Here is a 13078-nt window from a genome sequence, read left to right on the forward strand (position 1 = left end):
CATTATTAACATATCCTTAAAGAAAATTTATTTTGAATATACAATATATCCATATTTCTTAGAAAATATATTGGAAAATATCTTAATGTCACTAAACTGTAACTTGATAACAATTTTCTGCTCTAGTATGAATTAAATCAAAGAGTTTTTTTTTTTCGTTGGTGTAAGTAAAAACCGTACTTCCGGAAATGAGAGTTGACGTTCGCAACCTTAAATATTTTTACAATTTTTGAGGTAATGAGCCATTATTTACCGATAGAATTCATTTATGCATAAAAACACATATCTTATCTAATGAAGAACATGATAGAATAACAAATATGATTGTTATTCATATTGTCTCAGTAGTATGAAATAGCTCTGTGTTTCTCACTTTCTGTCCTATTTTTTTGCTGCATTTTACGTGTTTATTATGTTTGATTATAGGAAATTTAATTGTGATTATGGAATGAATATTGGATGTCAAGAAGAAAACCTTATAGAGATGATATCATAATATGTAAAAAGCAAAGCCTCAAAGTGAGCTCTATTAACTCTTGTTGTGAAATAGTATAAAATTTAATCGTTTATTTTACATTTTTCGTTTTAAAACTGTCATTCGATATTTTATACTAGGTGTGTGGATGGTCGGATAAGTGACTATACGATCAGATCCACGATTTAGCACTTACGATTCGCAAATCGAACCACGAATCTTTTGTTTTCAAGACACCCATAAAAACATGAACATTAGTTCTGAAAATATGAATTATGATAAACAAGATCAACAAGGTGGCGATCAATGAAAGCAACCTCCACATGACCCAGCAACATGTCGTTCTGAAAACATGTTTATTTTTTTTAAATAATACTAAACATTATATGCAGAATCTCTCATTTGCAATTGAAATACAAAAAGTATTTCCAAACATTAGAGGTAAATTTTGCTGGTGGAATTTTATATCGGCGCGACTCCTTTTCAGCTTTTGTTGCAGATAAGATGTGTGACGTCACACTGACGTAATTATTAACTTGAGTTTAACAAAGTGTGGATTATTAAAAATAAAACGGTCTTCCATTGCGTTTTCTTCCGCCTTTCTTTGTTGATTTTGTTTATCATATTAGATACATGTCGCGTTATCATTTTAAAACATATGGTGCTCAATCAAGATGAAGTGATTCCTTTTTCGAAACTAATGACTTCCTAGCTCATCATCATGGTATTTGTTTACTTCCTGTCTTCAGTGGGCAAATTGTATTTAGGTAAATGTCACATAATTCATACACTAATTGTTGTTTTGTTTTTTTTTACTTTTAGAGTGTGAGAGACAGTGAATGTATATAAACAAATAAAATCGTGATCCGAGATCTCTTGACTGACGAATATTCATACTCGATTTTTCATTTTGATTGTGATTATCAGAGTACTCAGTAATCGAGTATGAATATTCGTCAGTCAAGAGATCTTGGATCACGATTTTATTTGTTTATATACATTCACTGTCTCTCACCTCAGCCCTATTTTATACACTGCTTCCATTTATTCTGGTTCTCTGTCCTATTATGGTTCCCATTTAAATCGGTAGGAGACCAGTCTACGCATCCGTTTTCAATCAGAATTCCTTGGCTTTTATCGTTATCTTGTAATTTCAAAAGTTGCCATGTGTCAATTCAGTACTTCTGTCGAAAGTTTTTAAAACCATCACTATCTATCAGGTACTCGCGTTACCATAAAGCTTGATTTGAAAGCAGGCCCTTAGGGTCATCTCTTCGCACTCGCTTTTTAGGAAATAGATATCAATTCTGATAGCATTGTTGTAGAATAATACAATTATGCACAAAGAATTAATATCTATTTCCATTCTAACACGTCAAGAAAAAATATAATTATCATTATAAAGTTGGACTTTATGGTGGTTAAATTTGTTAAGGCCTCAGAGTTTCCAAAAGAAACGTTCTTTAAGGCTGTTCCAGTGGGTTGAAAAAAAACTGTCGTTTTTTATGCCCCCGCCATGTAATGGCTGGGGCATATAGTGTTACCCTGTTCCGTCCTTCCGTCATTCCGTCCTTCCGTCCTTCCGTCATTCTGTCATTCCGTCATCATCAGTTTCCGTTCATTATCTTAGTAACCGTTGCACATATTCAACTCAAATTTGACATATGGATATGTCATGAGAAAATACAGGTCAAGTTCGAATTTGGTCATGGTTCGATGATTTTTGGCAGAGTTATGCCCCTTTTACTTTGAAAATAATATGAAATTTTCAGTTTCCGTTCATTATCTCCCCAACGGTACAACACATTCAACTCAAATTTGACATATGGATATGTGATGAGAAAATACAGGTCAAGTTCGAATTTGGTCATGGTTCGATGATTTTTGGCAGAGTTATGCCCCTTTTACTTTGAAAGTAATATGAAATTTTCAGTTTCCGTTCATGATCTCCCCAACGGTACAACACATTCAACTCAAATTTGACATATGGATATGTCATGAGAAAATACAGGTCAAGTTCGAATTTGGTCATGGTTCGATGATTTTTGGCAGAGTTATGCCCCTTTTACTTTGAAAATAATATGAAATTTTCAGTTTCCGTTCATTATCTCCCCAACGGTACAACACATTCAACTCAAATTTGACATATGGATATGTCATGAGAAAATACAGGTCAAGTTCGAATTTGGTCATGGTTCGATGATTTTTGGCAGAGTTATGCCCCTTTTACTTTGAAAATAATATGAAATTTTCAGTTTCCGTTCATTATCTCCCCAACCGTACAACACATTCAACTCAAATTTGACATATGGATATGTCATGAGAAAATACAGGTCAAGTTCGAATTTGGTCATGGTTCAACGATTTTTGGCAGAGTTATGCCCCTTTTACTTTGAAAATAATATGAAATTTTCAGTTTCCGTTCATTATCTCCCCAACCGTACAACACATTCAACTCAAATTTGACATATGGATATGTCATGAGAAAATACAGGTCAAGTTCGAATTTGGTCATGATTCGATGATTTTTGGCAGAGTTATGCCCCTTTTACTTTGAAAATAATATGAAATTTTCAGTTTCCGTTCATTATCTCCCCAACGGTACAACACATTCAACTCAAATTTGACATATGGATATGTCATGAGAAAATACAGGTCAAGTTCGAATTTGGTCATGGTTCGATGATTTTTGGCAGAGTTATGCCCCTTTTACTTTGAAAGTAATATGAAATTTTCAGTTTCCGTTCATTATCTCCCCAACGGTACAACACATTCAACTCAAATTTGACATATGGATATGTCATGAGAAAATACAGGTCAAGTTCGAATTTGGTCATGGTTCGATGATTTTTGGCAGAGTTATGCCCCTTTTACTTTGAAAGTAATATGAAATTTTCAGTTTCCGTTCATTATCTCCCCAACGGTACAACACATTCAACTCAAATTTGACATATGGATATGTCATGAGAAAATACAGGTCAAGTTCGAATTTGGTCATGGTTCAACGATTTTTGGCAGAGTTATGCCCCTTTTACTTTGAAAATAATATGAAATTTTCAGTTTCTGTTCATTATCTCCCCAACGGTACAACACATTCAACTCAAATTTGACATATGGATATGTCATGAGAAAATACAGGTCAAGTTCGAATTTGGTCATGGTTCAATGATTTTTGGCAGAGTTATGCCCCTTTTACTTTGAAAATAATATGAAATTTTCAGTTTCCGTTCATTATCTCCCCAACGGTACAACACATTCAACTCAAATTTGACATATGGATATGTCATGAGAAAATACAGGTCAAGTTCGAATTTGGTCATGGTTCGATGATTTTTGGCAGAGTTATGCCCCTTTTACTTTGAAAGTAATATGAAATTTTCAGTTTCCGTTCATTATCTCCCCAACGGTACAACACATTCAACTCAAATTTGACATATGGATATGTCATGAGAAAATACAGGTCAAGTTCGAATTTGGTCATGGTTCGATGATTTTTGGCAGAGTTATGCCCCTTTTACTTTGAAAATAATATGAAATTTTCAGTTTCTGTTTATTATCTCCCCAACAGTACAACACATTCAACTCAAATTTGACATATGGATATTTTTTTGGAATGCCAAGGTCAAGTTCGAATTTGGTGATGGTTCAATAATTTTTGGCAGGGTAATGCCCTTTTCACTTTGAAAAAAATATGAAATTTACAGTTTCCGTTCATTATCTACCCAACAGTGTTACATATTCAACTCAAATTTGAAATATGGATATGTCAAATGAATGGGCAGGTCAAGTTGGAATTTGGTCATGGTTCGATGATTTTTTGGCAGAGTTATGTCCCTTTCACTTTGAAAATAATATAGATACATCTTAGGAATAGGCAGTTTAAGTTTGAATTTGGTTGTGGTTCAATGATTTTGGACAAACTTATCTTTCTTGAATATTGGAAAAAATTTTGAACATTCAGATTCAGCACTCATACTTTTGTGGAAATGTATGTAGCCATTATTTTGGCTACAAATATGAAATATGCTATTTTCAAAAGGTTAAGACTGAATAATTTCAGTGCTTTGAACATTGTATGAAAATGGTTTGTGTTAACATTGAAAAGTTTTAGGGGCTTTGAACTTAAAATGAGAACAATAATTTGTGCAAACAAATTTGGAACTAAATATAATAACATCTGAAATTTTGGCTGCATGCGGGGGCATCCGTGGCATGATGACACATTTCTAGTTTTTTTTTATACACAGGGAGATAATAAGAACGGCAAGTGCATTGTTGTAGAATAATGCATGCTTCGAGCCTTCTTTGTTTATATAGAAAAATTTCCGATAGTGTTAAAATATAGAAATCTTGCTTGTTCGTTTACCTACCAAAATTGATAAATTGTTATAGGGGCAATTATTCTGGGGGATTGACCAAATATGACAAAAAGATTAATACTTATAGAATCCAAGTCAACTCGGCCATAAAACGTACTCTACCCCCAAGTCATCTAGGCCTATGCCAACTTGGGACTGGTCAACCCTGCCCATAATTATATATTACTGGTAATTAATATTACAGTTATATTTATAACTTTTTATATACTGACATATTTTCATCATTAATTTTAATATTTAACATTAAACATAACTCAATTGTTTTTAAGTGGTACATGTATGATCAGTTAGGAATGGTGTGACTTCAATTTCAACAGTGCCTAAGACTGGCCAACCAGCAGTTTTAAGACTAGTCCAAATATTTAGACGTGAACTGCAGATTTGAAGCTATTTTTTACATTGGTCAATTCCGCTTAAATGTCTAAAGATATCTATTTAAAAGTCCATTGCAAAATGAAAAGCAATAAACATACACCATAATCTAAACTCCCCATGTAAAATGTTACAAATAATGCTTGGTATTCATAATCCTACCACAATGTGTATATTCCTTCTCAAAAACAACTTATTTAACTTTTAAACAACTTTACACAAGCCCATGTAAACAGCCTCCATATTGGTGTGTACTACATTAGCAGTGATTGCAATAACCAAATTTTTTAGACCAAATTTTAACTGCGTGCTTCTGTCAGCGCCTTAAATCACAACAGAAAAAATATCGTTCAGACTAATTTTGTATTATTTTTACGAGTGACGTCACAGCGTGACCTGGATTTTCCAATATGGGGAGGGCATACTGCCAGCACATCTCATGATCTGTGCCATCTGATCATGGTCTGCACTTCTCACTGTTCAGTCACTACATATTTTGAGGTTGTCCCAAAAAATGACAGATGTTTTTTTCCAGATTGAAATATGGATTCTACAGGGATAAAGGCTAAATGAAATAAGTGTTTAATAGATTATGAAATGAAGAAAAGTTTTGTTTTTCAAGTTTGATTGCCACCAAGTAAATGTTTAATATTGATTATAAGTATACAATTGATATGCTTTAATCTAAAATAAATCAATGAAAGTTGTAGAATTTGCACAATGAATATATGATGAATCAAATAAGAGATATCATGGGATGGAAAGTCTTAAATGCATATTTTTGTTAATGTCACCAGTAGTGTTCTCTGTTAGTTTTATGTTAGGAAACATCACTGGTTACAGGAAACTTTATAAACGTGAAACCTTGATTAATATAAATCACTTAGGAGTGCTGTGACCACTGGCTGTTTACCAATTTCACTATTAACTTGCTGCTAAATTAACAAGACCCACTGAAAGCAGCATAAGGCAGATTTCCAGTACTAGGGTCACTACTTATAAATCTATATCTGTTCTGGAATTTTTATGATTATGAATTTTAAGAATTAAAAAGAAATTTACGTGAAACATGGGTGGTTCTACTTAGGTGCCTGTTTCTGTCTGAAGTAACGCATGGATGTCTTCCTCCACCAATAAAGATAGATAAAAAAAAGAAACGAAGAAGGAGAGAAATTTATTATTTTGTAAACATAAATACAGATTGTGTGAATTTTAGCTTTTGCTGAGTCAGATTATCACTGAAAGGCGATAACATATTAACTGAAAGTTTGATTTCTTTTGTCGTGTTTGTATTGTTCATTTATTATCTGACCTGATTGATAATTAGTATCATTATTCAGTATATAACCTCTTTATAACTCCGGTACATTGTAATATTTGGATTGTCACTTTGTATATATCAATGAGGATAACTTGTCAGTCGCATAAAGCTGTAACTAAACAATGAAATTTGTGCAATTGATTTGCCCTGTTTTGAATTTGGGACAGTCCATTCAATGTTTAAGGGATTTCAGTATTAAAATACAAAAAAATAGAGCTACAAATAGTGCAGAGCCTATATAAGATGATACTTATGAATTCTGTATCAACTACATTTATTAAGGGTGTAACTGTATTTTGTTTATCTTTCTCTGCGTATGTGAAATTTAATTACTTTAATATTTGAAATAACAGATACCTTAGAAATATTGTTGGTGATTATTAAAAATCATCATTAATTGACTACAGTCATTTATGCAAATTTAAAATACCATAAGTCGATAAACCCTGTATATATTTTAGAGTTAAATTTCATGAAATAAGTTCATATGTTAAAATTTATCTATTAAATAGGATTGCTGTCTGTAGGGTTATCCTGAATGATTTCTAGATATGATCTGAAAATATTTAAGTTATATTTACAGATACTCATTATAAATAAGTTATACTTGTAATTTTGACTCACTGTATGTATGTGAAAGGATGCAGGAAAAAAGCAATTTGTGTGTAAGTTAATTATTATTGAAATGTTTCATGTCGAGTTGTTTGTGCCAGGCACTTGTAATTGGTAGTATATTAGGATGCAGTTGTTTTGCACCAACCTTTTAAAGTGACCTTAAACTTTAATTATTTGTTGGAAAAACAATTCTGTGTTGTTTCAATCTAAGTATTTCAGTAATTTTATCTTTGAAAAGAGTATCATGTCCCTGTTAAGCCTCTTCAAAACAGTTTCCAAGAGCTATTTATAGCACACCAGTGATGATCGTTTTTAAAAAATAAAAGATTGGGAATTTGGGAAACAAATCGTCCGCTTTGCTAATTTACATAAAGAGCGTGGACCGGTAGATTAGAGGTATCTAGGGGTTTCCTTATTGTTTATGTATTTTATCGAGAACAAATTTGATTTTCCACCTTAATTCTTTTGATTTGAGAATTTATATGAAACGATTTATGTAAAAAAACAACATATTTTGACCTTTATAAAATACAGAAGCCGCTTTATTTCTCATGAAATTTTTATCTGAAAATACACATCAAAATTTGTTATGCTGTTTGTTATGTTTATCTTCAAAGACTATTTTATCAAGCACGATTTCCTTTGTCATCAGATGTTTAATAAGGTCACTAACCTAAGGTTAGCTGACTATACTCATAGGAAAAAGAGTTAAATAACACTAAAAAGCAGGAAGATAAAACTTATAATATATGTCACGGGGGAGGAAGTGTTACACGAAGGATGGAGTTCTTATGATAACTTGTTTGGAGTTCTTATGATAACTGTCACGGAGTTCCTGGAAAATGTTACGGATTTCTGTGGAAAGCTTTTCTATATACTTGGAGAACTCGCCTAAAAAATGGTTATTTTTAACTTTAAATGGGGAGTTTGAGGTGCTAAATTAAACTTTGATAATTAAGCTTGCCCTACATATTGTATTTTGTTTCAGAAAAAATCTTTTAGTCCATATTTTGTCGCCTTTTTAAAAAAAATCTGCAAGTTTTGAGAAAAAATTACCAAATTACTTGCTAATTCGTACATATTGACCTTTTCATTTGTGATCTTCTTCGTTGCTATACTTAATTACCTAATTATTATGGAGAGCTGCAAACATAAAGCCCGGGCTAATAGATTTATACCCGATTTTTCAAATGTTACGGAGTTCTTGCGATAACTCAAAATATGTCCTGGAGTTCTTATGATAACTTTGTTACTGCCAGTGTGTTTTTTGTGCTTAATCACGGCGCGTTTAAGCGTATTTTATTAGACAATAAGTGTGTAAATCATTATGAAGCATAGTACGCTTATCATTTGCACAAAAATTTGGTTATATAACGTTGGTTTTGATCGTGTTTTTCAGTTCAAGAGATATTTTTCTTACCTCCGTTTCTTGTGTTTTTTGTGTTTGTTTTGGTCTTTTTGTGTGTTTGTTTTTTTTTATATTTTATTGGAATGACTGTAAACATACTTGATTTAGAGCATTTACTTACAGGATAAAAATACGCTTTGAATCATGATTTCGTCATATATACATTATTCCTGGCAGTTTTAGAGAACATTAAGTAACTATGCTATCGGTATGCATGTAAATGGTTTTCAGCAAAATAGGAGGTGGTATGCACTACCTTTATCTAAATTTAATGAGGTGTGTTGGATGTCGTCTTTATGTTTCAACGGGTCTTTCAATTTCTAAAAGGTATCAGTTTTTGTCATAGAAACTTATAAAGTTCTATGACAATGATCACGGTGCATATCCATATCTGTACCCTCTTTGCGAAATCTGCTCAAACGGTACCCTCTTCGAACATGCACAGGTCATTCTCTGCTAAAAACAAACCAGCGATGGATAACAATCCAGTAAAAAATTTCATTGTAATAAGGAAAGGAGGTATGACACGTAGAAAAGATGTATACCACGGACACTAGAATGTTTTAATTATGTGCTGCTTTGTCATGTGCACGTTTTTCATGTACTGCAAATTCACAATAAGCTACAAAAAATCGACATGTCTTGCCTCGCCCATCACATCGACATATTTTTTTCGGGCTGAAATGAACCTATGGCTTGATTATATATGCATCACACATATTTAATATGTTCATATACATATCATCTTCGGACAAATGGCAGTATATTGTCAAAAATAAATGGAAAATTCATAAAAACACCCTACTTTCGGTTTTGCAGCGGCACAGGCTACCTCTCTTCATTTGAATTTTTATATCACAGGTACCCTCTCATTTTTGAACACATAGGTACCCTCAAAGCACGACATATGCTTTTATTTGCGTTAATCGTTAAGTATGTATGTAATATTCTTACTTATATATAAATATTACATACTTAGCGATTAACACATAAAAGTATTTGTCGTGCTTTGAGGGTACCTATGTGTTAAAAAATGAGAGGGTACCTGTGACATGAAAATTCAAATGAAGAGAGGTAGCCCGTGCCGCTGCAAAACCGAAAGTAGGGCGTTTTTATGAATTTTCCATTTATTTTTGACAATATAATGCCATTTGTCCGAAGATGATATGTATATGAACATATTAAATATGTGTGATGCATATATAATCAAGCCATAGGTTCATTTCAGCCCGAAAAAATATGTCGATGTGATGGGCGAGGCAAGATATGTCGATTTTTTGTAGTTTATTGTGAATTTGCAGTACATGAAAAAACGTGCACATGAAAATCAGCACATAAATGAAACATTCTAGTGTTCCGTGTATACATTTTTCTACGTGTCATACCTCCTTTCCTTATTACAATGAAATTTTACTGGATTGTTATCCATCGCTGGTTTGTTTTTAGCTGAGCATGACCTGTGCATGTTCGAAGAGGGTACCGTTTGAGCAGATTTCGCAAAGAGGGTACAGATATGGATATGCACCGTGATCATTGTCATAGAACTTTATAAGTTTCTATGACAAAAAACTGATACCTTTTAGAAATTAAAATACCTGTTGAAACATAAAGACGACACCCACCTCATTAAATTTAGATAAAGGTAGTGCATACTACCTCCTATTTTGCTGAAAACCATTTACATGCATACCGATAGCATAGTTATTAATGTTCTCTAAAACTGCCAGGAATAATGTATATATGACGAAATCATTATTCAAAGCGTATTTTTATCCTGTAAGTAAATGCTCTACATCAAGTATGTTTACAGTCATTCCAATAAAATATAAAAAACACACACACAAAAAGACCAAAACAAACACAAAAAACACAAGAAACGGAGGTAAGAAAAAATATCTCTTGAACTGAAAAACACGATCAAAACCAACGTTATATAACCAAATTTTTGTGCAAAATGATAAGCGTACTATGCTTCATAATGATTTACACACTTATTGTCTAATAAAATACGCTTAAACGCGCCGTGATTAAGCACAAAAACACACTGGCAGTAACAAAAGTTATCATAAGAACTCCAGGACATATTTTGAGTTATCGCAAGAACTCCGTAACATTTGAAAATTCGGGTATAAATTTATTAGCCCGGGTTTATGTTTGCAACTCTCCATAATAATTAGGTAATTAAGTATAGCAACGAAGAAGATCACAAATGAAAAGGTCAATATGTACGAATTAGCAAGTAATTTGGTAATTTTTTTCTCAAAACATGCAGATTTTTTTTAAAAAAGGCGACAAAATATGGACTAAAAGATTTTTTCTGAAACAAAATACAACATGTAGGGCAAGCTTAATTATCAAAGTTTAATTTAGCACCTCAAACTCCCCATTTAAAGTTAAAAATAACCATTTTTTAGGCGAGTTCTCCAAGTATATAGAAAAGTTTTCCACAGAAATCCGTAACATTTTCCAGGAACTCCGTGACAGTTATCATAAGAACTCCAAACAAGTTATCATAAGAACTCCATCCTTCGTGTAACACTTCCTCCCCCGTGTATGTCATATATATCGAAATTAATATTTGACAATGTATACAATTTTTACTAGTACAACATTGAGTTTTTATTGAGTTGTGTAATCTTTAATACTGATTTATACAAAAAATAAATAGTATTTTGATTGAACTAGGAACTATAAAATTGTTATGGAATAAGAATGGTTAGTTAAATTAGTTATTGTAAAATCAGTCTTGTTGTAAACAATAGTTGCATGTATTTTTACATGTTTATTATGTAAGAGATATATATCATGTTTATAATGTAGATTAAATTAATAGATTATATCAAGTTGATTTTAACTATGTACATGTAGTAAGATATAGTAGTGTGTATTCTCTTACTGGAATGCCTAACTGGAGTACTTAACCTTAAACATCTTAAAATTCCTCTAAGAGAGAAGGAAATTGATACTTTTTCTGTGCATTTTGCATAATTAGTGATTTTTTTTCTGTGCATTTTGCATAATTAGTGATTGCAAAGTAGAACTAAATTTAGCATGGGTGGACTGGACCAAAAAATTACTGTTTGTGTGCTTCTTTGTACATGTAGTATGAGTATGTTAAGCAGATCGATATCAGAACTATGCCAGATATACACTAAAAAAGTAAAAATAGAACAGCAAGAAGAAATCCCTAAAGAACATTCAAAAATTGAAATGTTGCACTGGCTCTGTTTGATTGAGCTAGATCATGGACAGACATGTTAATGGCAAGTTATGAATCTGTGAAATTTACTTGTTTCTGTTACATTATGTTATTCCAGATATTATAAATACACAGTTGTTTTTATTAAAATGACTTTTGAGCTGTTAACAAATCAATCAGACGGCCTCCATTGCATAGTATGTAAAGTTCCAAACATCTGATCACTTGCATATCACTGTTGTGGGTTTGAATCCAGTCAGGGACTTTGCATTCTTTTTAACAAAAGGTGCCACAATCCAGAACTCAGAACTAGCTTAAGGAAGGTTTATGGTTTCTTGTTCTTCTCAGGTGCCAGCTTATGACTGAAATAATTCATTGAAGGGCACCCAACATCTTCATCAGTGATATGTTAAAGTTGAAGGTTGTTAAATGACTTGTACACTGTATTTCTGGCTGTGATTCCTCATATAATTTATAAATACCTTGTATGTTGACACGTTTTGTTTACTTGCCTAGGTTACGGTCGTTCCAATCGTGTAAGGAAGCTAGCTTGGTATATAAAAGTTGATATTCAACTGTATTATATTTCTTTAGTTCCGATGATTCCTATGCGTAATTGTAGAATGCCAAAAAGGGTGGATGCATTTCAACATTGCCATGTTTTAATTCTTTATCATATCCAGGTGGACTATCCCAGGTTTTTATTCTGTTGGATTTATATAATTTAAATCCTTTTTACTTTAACTTCTATATTTTTCAGATGCGGGCTGAGCAGAGCTACGTAGGTACTATGTAAGGGCATACATGGACTTTCATACTGACCTTGCTGGCGAGGTCAGTCTATCTAAAGGAGATGTTTTCAAAGTGACGGAGGTCATTGACAAGAATTGGCTACGAGGCATTAATAAAGAAAAGGAAGGGAATTTTCCATCAGATTTTGTTGAGAAGTTAAAATTGCCACTGGCAGAGAGAGGGCAGAAAGTATTTGCTGCCACTGAAAACTTCCCTGCTCAGCAAGATGGAGATCTGCAATTTGTTAAAGGTAAATTTTTCCCTACAGAGAAAAAAATGTTGAAGTTGTAGCTAAAGATTGTTATATATCATATGGTGCAGAATAATAAAATATTATCGTTAATTTTTTAGAATTTAGATCTGCTAATGTTTCTTTTTAGCTCGACTATTCGATAAGAATAAGTAGAGCTATTGTATTCACCCGAGCGTCGGAGTTTAAGTGGTGTCCGCGTCGGCGTAACCACTTATGTTAAAGTTTTTGTAATACCTCAAATATTTTCAAAGTCCATTGATATAT

Source organism: Ruditapes philippinarum, unplaced genomic scaffold (genome assembly GCF_026571515.1).
Source record: "Ruditapes philippinarum isolate M1 unplaced genomic scaffold, ASM2657151v2 ctg2024_1_1_1_1, whole genome shotgun sequence".
Classification (NCBI taxonomy): Eukaryota; Metazoa; Mollusca; class Bivalvia; order Venerida; family Veneridae; genus Ruditapes; species Ruditapes philippinarum.